At 37.2% G+C, this 18,121-nt stretch overlaps 1 protein-coding gene and 1 long non-coding RNA gene across 3 annotated transcripts in view; both read right to left on the minus strand.

The window, feature by feature from the left end:
• Positions 1-18,121, minus strand: part of LOC309486030 (uncharacterized protein) — a 177,327-nt gene that overhangs the window by 83,281 nt on the left and 75,925 nt on the right. The window lies entirely within an intron of this gene.
• On the minus strand, positions 603-3,472 carry LOC309486032. The gene is made up of 3 exons (XR_014201368.1): positions 2,678-3,472; positions 1,905-2,006; positions 603-1,290 (listed from the first exon to the last, which is right to left on the minus strand). It is a non-coding gene; the product is annotated as an uncharacterized lncRNA (long non-coding RNA).

Below are 18,121 nucleotides of genomic sequence, written 5' to 3' on the forward strand. Positions count from 1 at the left end.
AGCTCTGCGAGAAGGTCACCGCCAATACAAACCCAGCTGAACAGATGCGTCACACTTACATGCCCATTTATGGTAAACGATGACAGATCTCTTCTGGTTCCGGCTGCAGGGATAGATACCTTAAATAAATTGTATTTAGGCTGTTAAACATGCATTCCTTCTAATTAAATTATAAAACTCATATTTAAAAACAAAAGACTCCTTTGTGTGGTTACCATCCAAAAACGAGTTCACATGATCAATGACACAAATTTGCATAGACTGATGCATAAATACATTTGAAAGAGAAACTTTTTTTCTAAGCAATGGCCTACAGCAGGGTAGTTTTGCAGTATTTTAATTAAAAATAATTACATGTACTAAAGTGCTTCTAACATTTACAGTGTATGTATAGTATATTAAAGGTATATCAATTATATTCAAATAAATGTAACAAAAGCACAATGAATGGACACCATTTTGAAAGCTTATTCCAATATTTAATGTCAAACTGTTTAAAGACAAATGTAGCGCCAAAACTACAGCACAACAGTATAAAAATCAGTTAATTAAATATCCAGATACAGGAGCAATCTATTATAGTGACATTAACGTTAAAAAATTGCTATGATGAAGTTATATATTTACAAACCAAGAGATGAGGTTCAAGTTTGTTATGTGAACATACATTTGTTTCTTCGCTTTAAAGAACAAATAGGTAAAAACATAAGCACAACATTTTACATTCTCAACTTTCATTCTATATCCTTGTGATTATTGGTCACTTTTATTGTAACTATGCAATGAATATGTCCTTTAGCAAAACACCTGATGAGCACTGACACTTTTTTGAAAAAGGCATTAGGCAGACATCAAGTACAGTTTATGAAGCTGAAAAGAGAAAACAAAACGCTTTAACAATATGGAAAAAGATAAATCACTATTTTCAATATTGGTTCTGCATATATCAAAGAGATCCTGAGGAGGAGTGGGACTCCACATGAAGACTTTCAGAAACTGAGACAGAGCAAAGGGTGCACCTCGCTGGACACATCCTACGCATGCCCAAACAACAACACCCAAACACAGTGATGAAGTGGACACCACCAGGAGGATGCAGGAGACAGGGAAGTCCAAGGAAGACATGGAGACATGTTTCACGAAGACCTGAAGAATGTCAGTGTCCCATGGGAAGATGTGAAGAACTTGGCCACGGATCGAATACGTTGGAGGACACTTGTTGCCCAATGTGCCCAGCACAGGACTTGATGATGATGTTGTGAGTTTATCCATAACTGTGGGATATGTTTTCTGTAAAGAGTGTTGCATAATTAAATGTTAAGTTCACTGATATGTGGGCATTTCTATGAATAAAAGTATGTCTTTAATAGCAAGCAATAATCATGAAAATGATTTACATGCAAACGGGACAGTTATCAGCAGTGTAACTGATCTGATTATGACAAAAAATCGAGTATCTAATGTCATGTGACAAGTCAGATAAGCTTTTCCACTCTTGCAAACAGAGGTAGGTTATGAGGTGTGGAGAGACATCATGTATTACTGGAACATAAACAGACAGGGTCCAATTTACAATTAATATAAACTTTCTGACAGTGTGTGTGACATCCGACAACTTTCCAAGAAGGGGCGCAACTGATTTACAAATATCGCGATAAATATGTACAGGAATTGAGGCAGTAGCCAATGACAGCACTAAGAGTAAAAGCTGCAGGATTGTGTACGAGTATACAAATATGTACGAGTATCATACGAATTTGACAACTTGTTAAATCTTGTGAAATATCAAGACTTTCAGTCTCTGTTTGTACTGATTGGGCTATGGGTTTTGTGAGAAAAGTTTTAAGAAACAACAAATGCTTGATAAAATGTTTGATTTAGGGTTAAAACCAACACACACATACCATTGCGAATATTTGCCTTTGAAGCTGTCCGTCTCCTCCGTTTACTTCTCCTCCAACAATAATGGGCTGACTGAGTCCGAAAGGCCCTTTTGGTCTTTTCAGCTGAAAAAAGAGAAAAGAAAATATCATTATGTATAATATATAGGATTATTTAAAGGAAAAAGTACTGATATACCTTACAAATATTGGATGTTACATTATAAAGCCTTACAAACATGGCAAGTGTTGTGGTTAATATACATTTACAACAAATATCACTTTAAAACTATCAATCAATACTGAGGTAAAAGCATGGTAAGTTTTGTGATTACTGTCCTTTACTAAACCAATCACAGTAAAACTATGGTTACTGTGGTAAAAGCATGGTAAGTGTTGTGGTTACTGTGCATTTACAATAAGTACCACATTAAAACTACAAATAGTGTGGTACTGTAAAAGCATGGTAAGTTTTGTGATTACTGTCTTTTTACTACACTTATCACAGTAAAACTAATGTTACTGTGGTAAAAGCATGGTAAGTGTTGTTTTTACTGTGCTTCTACTACAAATACAACTTTGGAAATAATTGTACTATTTTTAATCTGATATGAATATCTAGGCCTATAGCACGTCACGTGACAGGCAGTGTTAATCACCCTGTTTTGAATTAGAAAGCAATGAAACGCAAAGTCTCCGTGGAGATGGCAGATATAATGGCAGATTAATATCGACAAACAGAAAAGACATGATATCACACATTATAGGACAGCGTATTTAGGTATTTATTTACTTACCAACATCTGACACACGTGAACTGATGCCAAATATCGCGATGTGTTCGGAACGAGACTTCTTCAGCGCGATTTCCTACTGATAAAATATAATTTTAAAAATATCAATAAACAGCAAAGCAATCCAGCTTCCCCGGCAATAAGATCGAAATAATAACATTAAAAAAATACATAAAAATACATAAGATCTCGTGAATAAATGTTGATTAAACAGCTTCTCTGCTGCAAAGAATCATGCTGTTATCACGAAAGACGCTTCCCATTGAAAATACATTAGTTTAAAAAAATAAAAAATAAATAACGAAATAAACGTGTCCGTGGCACGAATCAATAGATTAAATTACGTGACCATATCACGAACTGCCGTGAGACTCGGTTGTTAAACTCACCGCTGAATGATCGCGTGCGTTGTTAAAATCACCGCTGAACGCGCTAAACATTTGCGGGGACTTTGATATCAGATTGCGAGGGGTTTTAATCATCAAAAACAAGTTTAAGGGCCAGATAAAAATTATCTGGGTGCCGCCATTTGACTCGCCCTGGCATAGATAATATTTTGTAGCCCAATGAGAAAAAAGGGAGTAAATAATTAAAACAAAATGAACAGCATTAGATGCTACGAAACCTGCTTTGGATTTATTATGTTCAGGACAAACGTAATATAGCACTGCAATAGATTGGCTATATTAGGTTAAGGACCAACGTAATAGCACTGCTTATATTAGGTTAAGGACCAACGTAATAGCACTGCTTATATGTTGGCATGTAACGTAATTGCGATTTGCAAAATAGTTTCCTCAGAACGTATTTCATGTGATACAGGGTTGTATTACAGGGAAACTTAATTACAACAAGTTACTGTAAAATAATACTGTTAATTATTGTGAAATGCTGGTAATTTCTAACAGTGTAAAATATAGATGTGAACCCTACATTTTTTTTTATTGGATGAATGAAAACCTTTTTTTCAGTGTGTGTGTGTGTATTGTTTTGGAAATATTTTTCTTTCTATATATAGATATGTAAACTGTATATTTATTTATTTGTCAATGACAACACACATTAATTAGCACATTAGGCTAATATGGATATATTCCCATGGAAATTCTTGGTTCTAACAATATATATTTGTAGATCTCATCAAAAGACAAATTAAACCCAATGTAACGTTACTATTGAAATTGATTTCTAGACATCGTAATGTTATTTCTTTCTATAAAATTGTTATTGTAGGCTACATAATATCTTATTTAGCATTGCATTAGCAACCTCTTTCCCCCGTATACGTATCCTATTCTTAGCTTCATTATTGTTAGTATTTTTTCACAGAAACACAGAATGACAAATGAAGAGTTCAGATGCAAAAGCCTCTAAGTGCCATCTGAAATTTTCTTCTAGAATGATCATTTTTATCAATCTCGTATATTTAAGTTCAGTAATTTCACTTAAATGACAATTCATTTTCATTGCCATTTAAGTGAAATTACTGAACTTAAATATACGAGCTTGATAAAAATGATCATTCTAGAAGAAAATTTCAGATGGCACTTAGAGGCTTTTTGCATCTGAACTCTTGAAATATAGTCTCAAGCACCACCGGCAGCCCATAGCCTACTGATTCTCTAAATTCACTGTAAATATAATCTTAATTTGAGTTTCATAAACTCGGCGTGGCGTTTGAAATCCGAATTTTATTATTCTCCATTTTTTCAATCAATACATATTACATAGCGAAAATAACCTGCTGAAAGAAGCAGTTTTTTTTTTGACAAGAGATATCGTTATGTTTCGCTCCTCTGTCTGCGCTTCAGAGAGCATCTAAAGCCGCTAAACGTATGGAACGTTTTCAGTCAGGGAAACTGTTTCTCAAAGATGAGCAACGATTTATAGATTTATTTGGAACTATTTTCGTTGCCGATATATAGAGCAAAATGTAAGTCATGTAATATTTACGACTTAATATATAAAAAAAAAACGTCCTGCTGATGTTCGGGACAGCACTCTTTCTCGTCCTATCTGTTGCTTTTTTTAAATAATTGTCATACATAGAAAAAAACAAGGATAGCCTACAGGAACTTTTTTTGTGAATTATATTCTGTTTCAGAAATGTGCTTTTATTGTAATATCTGTAAAAAATTAAATAAAAATAAAAAAGTGGTCTGTTTTCTTAATAACAAAATGCATCTCAGCTTCACTTGCTCCCGTTTATGCACCAGCTGCAAATGCTAAAAATAAATAATAAACAGTGCTAGTTTTTGTATGAACAATCATGAATTAAAAAAGCTAAGTCAGTCTTTGTTTGTATTGCATGTTCACTTTTAATACAGCGAAACAGCCTAGGTCTTCCATCCCTCACAAACTCGTGTGGTCGACTGTGACGTCACCCGTGTGGCCGACTGTTACGTCAACTCGGGTGGCCGACTGTGACGTCAATTGGCCGACTGTGACGTCAACTGTCGACTGTTACGTCATAATGATCGTGAGTATAAATAGTGCAGCGGATTTATTCTTCTTGTAGCGAGTCGGCGATTGTGAAATTACTATATACATTTACATTATGTGCATCTGAGTTGTGCATATTAGTAGGGAAATTGATACAAAATTGATTATTCAAATAATCTCTTCTGTTTCTCTTTCTTTCATAGTGTTTCACAGATATAAATTGCAAGAAGTATTGTTCACTTCTAGTTCATTTTCGAGTATGTCAACCATGCCCATCATTTTTGAGAGTGCAGAGCAGTCCTCATCAACTGAATTGTCAGATGAGCTCAATACGGCCCTTGCTGCGGGGCGGTGGTGGGCGATAATGGAAGTTTCAGACCCCATATCTGAGTATCCTGACTATGAGGACCTCATCTCAGACCAGTGGTGGGAAACAGTGGAGGAAGGAGAAACATCATGCCCCACATCCCTGGTCTTCAGTGATGCATCTGAGAAGGCTCATTCCCAGCACTCAGGCTTCTCAGATCGGAAATATGAGGAGGGAAAACTGAAGACCACGAAGCAGTGGAGGCAGCAGAACTCTCCCAGTGCTAAAAAAGAGGACCTCATCTCATCCCTGGTCTTCAGTGAAGCATCTGAGAAGGGAGAACTGAAGACCACGAAGCAGTGGAGGCAGCGGAACTCTCCCAGTGCTAAAAAAGAGGACCTCACCTCATCCCTGGTCTTCAGTGAAGCATCTGAGAAGGGAGAACTGAAGACCACAAAGCAGTGGAGGCAGCGGAACTCTCCCAGTGCTAAAAAAGAGGACCTCACCTCATCCCTGGTCTTCAGTGAAGCATCTGAGAAGGGAGAACTGAAGACCACAAAGCAGTGGAGGCAGCGGAACTCTCCCAGTGCTAAAAAAGAGGACCTCACCTCATCCCTGGTCTTCAGTGAAGCATCTGAGAAGGGAGAACTGAAGACCACAAAGCAGTGGAGGCAGCGGAACTCTCCCAGTGCTAAAAAAGAGGACCTCACCTCATCCCTGGTCTTCAGTGAAGCATCTGAGAAGGGAGAACTGAAGACCACAAAGCAGTGGAGGCAGCGGAACTCTCCCAGTGCTAAAAAAGAGGACCTCACCTCATCCCTGGTCTTCGGTGATACATTGGAGAAAGCTCAGCACTCAGCACCTGTGCCTGTTGTGTCCCCAAAGCGAGCACCTGTGCCTGCTGCATCTCCAAAGCGAGCACCTGTGCCTGCTGCATCTCCAAAGGGAGCACCTGTGCCTGCTGCATCTCCAAAGGGAGCACCTGTGCCTGCTGCGTGCCCAAAGGGAGCACCTGTGCCCATAGGGTCCCAAAAAAGAGGAAAACTCAGGATCCCCGAATATTTGACTCACCATCTGAAAAAGGCCGCTTTAGAAACACCCACACCCATCCAGTCACTACAGAGGGCACCAGTGGCTTCCTCAAAGGTGCTCACATGCTCCTCACATGGAGCACCAATGCCAGACAAGATCTCCAAGAGGAGAAATCCTAAAAACCCTGAGCTGCTGAGGCAGCATTTGCAAAATGCACCAGTGCTTGTGTCTTCCGCAAACCTCAGGATCCCAAAGCAGCAGAGGCAGAAGAATATCCAAAAGGGAGTGTCTGTGCCTGCCAAGATCCCACAGAGAACACTTGCTCCACCGTGTTCCCCACAGCAACCACCCAGTTGCTACCAAATTGACTATTTATGTAGCATATTTGCTAAATGTTGTGTCATTTCAAATATTTAATTGAAATTGTACATGCTTTATATGAATGCATGTACACATTAATAAAAGGTTTTCAAGCGGTGAGTGCCTCATCCAATAAAACATTTGTCTTAGTTTCAATTCATTTGACCATTATTTGTTTTATTTTGCAGGTAATATTTGTTTCGTTCAAAACATTGTTAAATATAAATATTTTTTCATTAAGAGCTCAACTAAGAAATATTTGTTTTTCAACGAATGTACAATTTCAAGGTTACTCGGCGAAGCCAGCGCACGGGCATTAAACACATATCTCGACCAGTCACTCTACTGCAGCGTTAAACAGATTTCAACAAGATTTCAACGTCAAACAAACCAGACAACTCATTTAAATCGTATTTTTCTACAAACTGTTAGCTAATCATTTTGTCAAGATGGCTACTGTAGTGGCACAGTCTCATTATATATTCGGATTGCGGACAGGAGTGAGGAATAATTTGTTGTATTTTGATGAGCAAACCATCATATTTCCGTGCGGAAACAACTGTGTGCGCTATAACATCAACCAAAAATGCCAGAAGTTTATTCCAGGTACTTTATTATAGTAAACATTAATTTTTAGACACTTCATACGTATTTTAATAGGCCTATATATTATATGTAATAGGCTATATAGTAGGTCTTGTAGCCTATATTATAGGCTCATAATATCATATGATAAGTATTAACGTAAATTATATCATTATCACTTGTCTCACTAGTCTTAATATAACTATTACTGGTTATTAACTGTATTTCTTGTGAATATCTGACTAATACACACATATGGGTCATATTTCTCCCAATATCAAATTAAAGAAATAAGAAGTTATATTTTACTATAACTTGAAATAAATAAAATAAAATCTTTCAGTAATAAAACTGATTCACTATTTCAGTACACATTATCTTGCAACAATAGCCTGCATCCCAAACATCATCAGATAAAGGTTTGTTTTAATTTTTATGACAGATTTAAGTCCAAAGACTTTTACTATCCTTTACATTTATCAGTGGACCTTTTCTATACAAATAAAATAAAAATATATTTTAGGAAGCTTCTTTGGTGCATTTATTTGGTGCATGTTTCACTATTTGCTTTTGCTATATGTATACTTGAAGTAGCCTACACAGAAAAACTGAATCTCTAAATATCTATTCATAAATATTTATTTCTGTAAATTATATTTACATATAATAAACTAACTTTCTGATAGCCTACAGTGTAATATAAAATGGGACTGTGTATGAATTACTATGATTTGGGATTATATCAACTCGACAGTTAATATGCAAATTAATATGCCTTTTATAAATCAATCTGGAAGTCTAATAACACTTAATAAGGCAGAACACCTCATCAATTCTGCTCCAGATGTTTTTCAAAAAATTCTACTACTTTTATAGTGTACTGACATCTAGTGGAAAAAGAACAACATTGTTAGTACAGGTATACATGTACATTTCTTATTGACATCAAACACCAACATTTAGTCATGAGGTAAGGTAACCAAAACCCAACGCCTAATAAACATCATAATGCTAAAGTCCACACAACATTAAATTATAACCATTATACTTTGATATTTTGTTGGTTTTAACTCATGGTATTTAGTAACCAAATCTTCAATACATATTTCAATACAATATTTCACTGTAATAATACTGTTTAATGCTGTGAAATCCTTTTCTTTTTTTTTTTTTTCACTGTGTTGCTGTGATATTACAGACCTTGTTGTGATATAACAGCAGGTTTTAGATTGCAATATTTTACTGTAAAATAAGAGTTAAATGCTGTAAAATCCAAGGATACTGTAGTTTTGACAGGTATTCGTTGGGATATTACAGGGAAACTTAATTACAACAAGTTACTGTAAAATAATACTGTTAATTATTGTGAAATGCTGGTAATTTCTAACAGTGTAAAATATAGATGTGAACCCTACATTTTTTTTTATTGGATGAATGAAAACCTTTTTTTCAGTGTGTGTGTGTGTGTATTGTTTTGGAAATATTTTTCTTTCTATATATAGATATGTAAACTGTATATTTATTTATTTGTCAATGACAACACACATTAATTAGCACATTAGGCTAATATGGATATATTCCCATGGAAATTCTTGGTTCTAACAATATATATTTGTAGATCTCATCAAAAGACAAATTAAACCCAATGTAACGTTACTATTGAAATTGATTTCTAGACATCGTAATGTTATTTCTTTCTATAAAATTGTTATTGTAGGCTACATAATATCTTATTTAGCATTGCATTAGCAACCTCTTTCCCCCGTATACGTATCCTATTCTTAGCTTCATTATTGTTAGTATTTTTTCACAGAAACACAGAATGACAAATGAAGAGTTCAGATGCAAAAGCCTCTAAGTGCCATCTGAAATTTTCTTCTAGAATGATCATTTTTATCAATCTCGTATATTTAAGTTCAGTAATTTCACTTAAATGACAATTCATTTTCATTGCCATTTAAGTGAAATTACTGAACTTAAATATACGAGCTTGATAAAAATGATCATTCTAGAAGAAAATTTCAGATGGCACTTAGAGGCTTTTTGCATCTGAACTCTTGAAATATAGTCTCAAGCACCACCGGCAGCCCAAAGCCTACTGATTCTCTAAATTCACTGTAAATATAATCTTAATTTGAGTTTCATAAACTCGGCGTGGCGTTTGAAATCCGAATTTTATTATTCTCCATTTTTTCAATCAATACATATTACATAGCGAAAATAACCTGCTGAAAGAAGCAGTTTTTTTTTTGACAAGAGATATCGTTATGTTTCGCTCCTCTGTCTGCGCTTCAGAGAGCATCTAAAGCCGCTAAACGTATGGAACGTTTTCAGTCAGGGAAACTGTTTCTCAAAGATGAGCAACGATTTATAGATTTATTTGGAACTATTTTCGTTGCCGATATATAGAGCAAAATGTAAGTCATGTAATATTTACGACTTAATATATAAAAAAAAAACGTCCTGCTGATGTTCGGGACAGCACTCTTTCTCGTCCTATCTGTTGCTTTTTTAAAATAATTGTCATACATAGAAAAAAACAAGGATAGCCTACAGGAACTTTTTTTGTGAATTATATTCTGTTTCAGAAATGTGCTTTTATTGTAATATCTGTAAAAAATTAAATAAAAATAAAAAAGTGGTCTGTTTTCTTAATAACAAAATGCATCTCAGCTTCACTTGCTCCCGTTTATGCACCAGCTGCAAATGCTAAAAATAAATAATAAACAGTGCTAGTTTTTGTATGAACAATCATGAATTAAAAAAGCTAAGTCAGTCTTTGTTTGTATTGCATGTTCACTTTTAATACAGCGAAACAGCCTAGGTCTTCCATCCCTCACAAACTCGTGTGGTCGACTGTGACGTCACTCGTGTGGCCGACTGTTACGTCAACTCGGGTGGCCAACTGTGACGTCAACTCGGGTGGCCGACTGTGACGTCAATTGGCCGACTGTGACGTCAACTGTCGACTGTTACGTCATAATGATCGTGAGTATAAATAGTGCAGCGGATTTATTCTTCTTGTAGCGAGTCGGCGATTGTGAAATTACTATATACATTTACATTATGTGCATCTGAGTTGTGCATATTAGTAGGGAAATTGATACAAAATTGATTATTCAAATAATCTCTTCTGTTTCTCTTTCTTTCATAGTGTTTCACAGATATAAATTGCAAGAAGTATTGTTCACTTCTAGTTCATTTTCGAGTATGTCAACCATGCCCATCATTTTTGAGAGTGCAGAGCAGTCCTCATCAACTGAATTGTCAGATGAGCTCAATACGGCCCTTGCTGCGGGGCGGTGGTGGGCGATAATGGAAGTTTCAGACCCCATATCTGAGTATCCTGACTATGAGGACCTCATCTCAGACCAGTGGTGGGAAACAGTGGAGGAAGGAGAAACATCATGCCCCACATCCCTGGTCTTCAGTGATGCATCTGAGAAGGCTCATTCCCAGCACTCAGGCTTCTCAGATCGGAAATATGAGGAGGGAAAACTGAAGACCACGAAGCAGTGGAGGCAGCAGAACTCTCCCAGTGCTAAAAAAGAGGACCTCATCTCATCCCTGGTCTTCAGTGAAGCATCTGAGAAGGGAGAACTGAAGACCACGAAGCAGTGGAGGCAGCGGAACTCTCCCAGTGCTAAAAAAGAGGACCTCACCTCATCCCTGGTCTTCAGTGAAGCATCTGAGAAGGGAGAACTGAAGACCACAAAGCAGTGGAGGCAGCGGAACTCTCCCAGTGCTAAAAAAGAGGACCTCACCTCATCCCTGGTCTTCAGTGAAGCATCTGAGAAGGGAGAACTGAAGACCACAAAGCAGTGGAGGCAGCGGAACTCTCCCAGTGCTAAAAAAGAGGACCTCACCTCATCCCTGGTCTTCAGTGAAGCATCTGAGAAGGGAGAACTGAAGACCACAAAGCAGTGGAGGCAGCGGAACTCTCCCAGTGCTAAAAAAGAGGACCTCACCTCATCCCTGGTCTTCAGTGAAGCATCTGAGAAGGGAGAACTGAAGACCACAAAGCAGTGGAGGCAGCAGAACTCTCCCAGTGCTAAAAAAGAGGACCTCACCTCATCCCTGGTCTTCGGTGATACATTGGAGAAAGCTCAGCACTCAGCACCTGTGCCTGTTGTGTCCCCAAAGCGAGCACCTGTGCCTGCTGCATCTCCAAAGCGAGCACCTGTGCCTGCTGCATCTCCAAAGGGAGCACCTGTGCCTGCTGCATCTCCAAAGGGAGCACCTGTGCCTGCTGCACCTCCAAAGGGAGCACCTGTGCCTGCTGCGTGCCCAAAGGGAGCACCTGTGCCCATAGGGTCCCAAAAAAGAGGAAAACTCAGGATCCCCGAATATTTGACTCACCATCTGAAAAAGGCCGCTTTAGAAACACCCACACCCATCCAGTCACTACAGAGGGCACCAGTGGCTTCCTCAAAGGTGCTCACATGCTCCTCACATGGAGCACCAATGCCAGACAAGATCTCCAAGAGGAGAAATCCTAAAAACCCTGAGCTGCTGAGGCAGCATTTGCAAAATGCACCAGTGCTTGTGTCTTCCGCAAACCTCAGGATCCCAAAGCAGCAGAGGCAGAAGAATATCCAAAAGGGAGTGTCTGTGCCTGCCAAGATCCCACAGAGAACACTTGCTCCACCGTGTTCCCCACAGCAACCACCCAGTTGCTACCAAATTGACTATTTATGTAGCATATTTGCTAAATGTTGTGTCATTTCAAATATTTAATTGAAATTGTACATGCTTTATATGAATGCATGTACACATTAATAAAAGGTTTTCAAGCGGTGAGTGCCTCATCCAATAAAACATTTGTCTTAGTTTCAATTCATTTGACCATTATTTGTTTTATTTTGCAGGTAATATTTGTTTCGTTCAAAACATTGTTAAATATAAATATTTTTTCATTAAGAGCTCAACTAAGAAATATTTGTTTTTCAACGAATGTACAATTTCAAGGTTACTCGGCGAAGCCAGCGCACGGGCATTAAACACATATCTCGACCAGTCACTCTACTGCAGCGTTAAACAGATTTCAACAAGATTTCAACGTCAAACAAACCAGACAACTCATTTAAATCGTATTTTTCTACAAACTGTTAGCTAATCATTTTGTCAAGATGGCTACTGTAGTGGCACAGTCTCATTATATATTCGGATTGCGGACAGGAGTGAGGAATAATTTGTTGTATTTTGATGAGCAAACCATCATATTTCCGTGCGGAAACAACTGTGTGCGCTATAACATCAACCAAAAATGCCAGAAGTTTATTCCAGGTACTTTATTATAGTAAACATTAATTTTTGGACACTTCATACGTATTTTAATAGGCCTATATATTATATGTAATAGGCTATATAGTAGGTCTTGTAGCCTATATTATAGGCTCATAATATCATATGATAAGTATTAACGTAAATTATATCATTATCACTTGTCTCACTAGTCTTAATATAACTATTACTGGTTATTAACTGTATTTCTTGTGAATATCTGACTAATACACACATATGGGTCATATTTCTCCCAATATCAAATTAAAGAAATAAGAAGTTATATTTTACTATAACTTGAAATAAATAAAATAAAATCTTTCAGTAATAAAACTGATTCACTATTTCAGTACACATTATCTTGCAACAATAGCCTGCATCCCAAACATCATCAGATAAAGGTTTGTTTTAATTTTTATGACAGATTTAAGTCCAAAGACTTTTACTATCCTTTACATTTATCAGTGGACCTTTTCTATACAAATAAAATAAAAATATATTTTAGGAAGCTTCTTTGGTGCATTTATTTGGTGCATGTTTCACTATTTGCTTTTGCTATATGTATACTTGAAGTAGCCTACACAGAAAAACTGAATCTCTAAATATCTATTCATAAATATTTATTTCTGTAAATTATATTTACATATAATAAACTAACTTTCTGATAGCCTACAGTGTAATATAAAATGGGACTGTGTATGAATGACTATGATTTGGGATTATATCAACTCGACAGTTAATATGCAAATTAATATGCCTTTTATAAATCAATCTGGAAGTCTAATAACACTTAATAAGGCAGAACACCTCATCAATTCTGCTCCAGATGTTTTTCAAAAAATTCTACTACTTTTATAGTGTACTGACATCTAGTGGAAAAAGAACAACATTGTTAGTACAGGTATACAGTACATTTCTTATTGACATCAAACACCAACATTTAGTCATGAGGTAAGGTAACCAAAACCCAACGCCTAATAAACATCATAATGCTAAAGTCCACACAACATTAAATTATAACCATTATACTTTGATATTTTGTTGGTTTTAACTCATGGTATTTAGTAACCAAATCTTCAATACATATTTCAATACAATATTTCACTGTAATAATACTGTTTAATGCTGTGAAATCCTTTTTTTTTTTTTTTTTCACTGTGTTGCTGTGATATTACAGACCTTGTTGTGATATAACAGCAGGTTTTAGATTGCAATATTTTACTGTAAAATAAGAGTTAAATGCTGTAAAATCCAAGGATACTGTAGTTTTTACAGGTATTCGTTGGGATATTACAGGGAAACTTAATTACAACAAGTTACTGTAAAATAATACTGTTAATTATTGTGAAATGCTGGTAATTTCTAACAGTGTAAAATATAGATGTGAACCCTACATTTTTTTTTATTGGATGAATGAAAACCTTTTTTTCAGTGTGTGTGTGTGTATTGTTTTGGAAATATTTTTCTTTCTATATATAGATATGTAAACTGTATATTTATTTATTTGTCAATGACAACACACATTAATTAGCACATTAGGCTAATATGGATATATTCCCATGGAAATTCTTGGTTCTAACAATATATATTTGTAGATCTCATCAAAAGACAAATTAAACCCAATGTAACGTTACTATTGAAATTGATTTCTAGACATCGTAATGTTATTTCTTTCTATAAAATTGTTATTGTAGGCTACATAATATCTTATTGCATTAGCAACCTCTTTCCCCCGTATACGTATCCTATTCTTAGCTTCATTATTGTTAGTATTTTTTCACAGAAACACAGAATGACAAATGAAGAGTTCAGATGCAAAAGCCTCTAAGTGCCATCTGAAATTTTCTTCTAGAATGATCATTTTTATCAATCTCGTATATTTAAGTTCAGTAATTTCACTTAAATGACAATTCATTTTCATTGCCATTTAAGTGAAATTACTGAACTTAAATATACGAGCTTGATAAAAATGATCATTCTAGAAGAAAATTTCAGATGGCACTTAGAGGCTTTTTGCATCTGAACTCTTGAAATATAGTCTCAAGCACCACCGGCAGCCCATAGCCTACTGATTCTCTAAATTCACTGTAAATATAATCTTAATTTGAGTTTCATAAACTCGGCGTGGCGTTTGAAATCCGAATTTTATTATTCTCCATTTTTTCAATCAATACATATTACATAGCGAAAATAACCTGCTGAAAGAAGCAGTTTTTTTTTTGACAAGAGATATCGTTATGTTTCGCTCCTCTGTCTGCGCTTCAGAGAGCATCTAAAGCCGCTAAACGTATGGAACGTTTTCAGTCAGGGAAACTGTTTCTCAAAGATGAGCAACGATTTATAGATTTATTTGGAACTATTTTCGTTGCCGATATATAGAGCAAAATGTAAGTCATGTAATATTTACGACTTAATATATAAAAAAAAAACGTCCTGCTGATGTTCGGGACAGCACTCTTTCTCGTCCTATCTGTTGCTTTTTTTAAATAATTGTCATACATAGAAAAAAACAAGGATAGCCTACAGGAACTTTTTTTGTGAATTATATTCTGTTTCAGAAATGTGCTTTTATTGTAATATCTGTAAAAAATTAAATAAAAATAAAAAAGTGGTCTGTTTTCTTAATAACAAAATGCATCTCAGCTTCACTTGCTCCCGTTTATGCACCAGCTGCAAATGCTAAAAATAAATAATAAACAGTGCTAGTTTTTGTATGAACAATCATGAATTAAAAAAGCTAAGTCAGTCTTTGTTTGTATTGCATGTTCACTTTTAATACAGCGAAACAGCCTAGGTCTTCCATCCCTCACAAACTCGTGTGGTCGACTGTGACGTCACCCGTGTGGCCGACTGTTACGTCAACTCGGGTGGCCGACTGTGACGTCAATTGGCCGACTGTGACGTCAACTGTCGACTGTTACGTCATAATGATCGTGAGTATAAATAGTGCAGCGGATTTATTCTTCTTGTAGCGAGTCGGCGATTGTGAAATTACTATATACATTTACATTATGTGCATCTGAGTTGTGCATATTAGTAGGGAAATTGATACAAAATTGATTATTCAAATAATCTCTTCTGTTTCTCTTTCTTTCATAGTGTTTCACAGATATAAATTGCAAGAAGTATTGTTCACTTCTAGTTCATTTTCGAGTATGTCAACCATGCCCATCATTTTTGAGAGTGCAGAGCAGTCCTCATCAACTGAATTGTCAGATGAGCTCAATACGGCCCTTGCTGCGGGGCGGTGGTGGGCGATAATGGAAGTTTCAGACCCCATATCTGAGTATCCTGACTATGAGGACCTCATCTCAGACCAGTGGTGGGAAACAGTGGAGGAAGGAGAAACATCATGCCCCACATCCCTGGTCTTCAGTGATGCATCTGAGAAGGCTCATTCCCAGCACTCAGGCTTCTCAGATCGGAAATATGAGGAGGGAAAACTGAAGACCACGAAGCAGTGGAGGCAGCAGAACTCTCCCAGTGCTAAAAAAGAGGACCTCATCTCATCCCTGGTCTTCAGTGAAGCATCTGAGAAGGGAGAACTGAAGACCACGAAGCAGTGGAGGCAGCGGAACTCTCCCAGTGCTAAAAAAGAGGACCTCACCTCATCCCTGGTCTTCAGTGAAGCATCTGAGAAGGGAGAACTGAAGACCACAAAGCAGTGGAGGCAGCGGAACTCTCCCAGTGCTAAAAAAGAGGACCTCACCTCATCCCTGGTCTTCAGTGAAGCATCTGAGAAGGGAGAACTGAAGACCACAAAGCAGTGGAGGCAGCGGAACTCTCCCAGTGCTAAAAAAGAGGACCTCACCTCATCCCTGGTCTTCAGTGAAGCATCTGAGAAGGGAGAACTGAAGACCACAAAGCAGTGGAGGCAGCGGAACTCTCCCAGTGCTAAAAAAGAGGACCTCACCTCATCCCTGGTCTTCAGTGAAGCATCTGAGAAGGGAGAACTGAAGACCACAAAGCAGTGGAGGCAGCGGAACTCTCCCAGTGCTAAAAAAGAGGACCTCACCTCATCCCTGGTCTTCGGTGATACATTGGAGAAAGCTCAGCACTCAGCACCTGTGCCTGTTGTGTCCCCAAAGCGAGCACCTGTGCCTGCTGCATCTCCAAAGCGAGCACCTGTGCCTGCTGCATCTCCAAAGGGAGCACCTGTGCCTGCTGCATCTCCAAAGGGAGCACCTGTGCCTGCTGCGTGCCCAAAGGGAGCACCTGTGCCCATAGGGTCCCAAAAAAGAGGAAAACTCAGGATCCCCGAATATTTGACTCACCATCTGAAAAAGGCCGCTTTAGAAACACCCACACCCATCCAGTCACTACAGAGGGCACCAGTGGCTTCCTCAAAGGTGCTCACATGCTCCTCACATGGAGCACCAATGCCAGACAAGATCTCCAAGAGGAGAAATCCTAAAAACCCTGAGCTGCTGAGGCAGCATTTGCAAAATGCACCAGTGCTTGTGTCTTCCGCAAACCTCAGGATCCCAAAGCAGCAGAGGCAGAAGAATATCCAAAAGGGAGTGTCTGTGCCTGCCAAGATCCCACAGAGAACACTTGCTCCACCGTGTTCCCCACAGCAACCACCCAGTTGCTACCAAATTGACTATTTATGTAGCATATTTGCTAAATGTTGTGTCATTTCAAATATTTAATTGAAATTGTACATGCTTTATATGAATGCATGTACACATTAATAAAAGGTTTTCAAGCGGTGAGTGCCTCATCCAATAAAACATTTGTCTTAGTTTCAATTCATTTGACCATTATTTGTTTTATTTTGCAGGTAATATTTGTTTCGTTCAAAACATTGTTAAATATAAATATTTTTTCATTAAGAGCTCAACTAAGAAATATTTGTTTTTCAACGAATGTACAATTTCAAGGTTACTCGGCGAAGCCAGCGCACGGGCATTAAACACATATCTCGACCAGTCACTCTACTGCAGCGTTAAACAGATTTCAACAAGATTTCAACGTCAAACAAACCAGACAACTCATTTAAATCGTATTTTTCTACAAACTGTTAGCTAATCATTTTGTCAAGATGGCTACTGTAGTGGCACAGTCTCATTATATATTCGGATTGCGGACAGGAGTGAGGAATAATTTGTTGTATTTTGATGAGCAAACCATCATATTTCCGTGCGGAAACAACTGTGTGCGCTATAACATCAACCAAAAATGCCAGAAGTTTATTCCAGGTACTTTATTATAGTAAACATTAATTTTTAGACACTTCATACGTATTTTAATAGGCCTATATATTATATGTAATAGGCTATATAGTAGGTCTTGTAGCCTATATTATAGGCTCATAATATCATATGATAAGTATTAACGTAAATTATATCATTATCACTTGTCTCACTAGTCTTAATATAACTATTACTGGTTATTAACTGTATTTCTTGTGAATATCTGACTAATACACACATATG

This window comes from Leuciscus leuciscus, assembly GCF_965113295.1.
Source record: "Leuciscus leuciscus genome assembly, chromosome: 22".
NCBI lineage: Eukaryota > Metazoa > Chordata > Actinopteri > Cypriniformes > Leuciscidae > Leuciscus > Leuciscus leuciscus.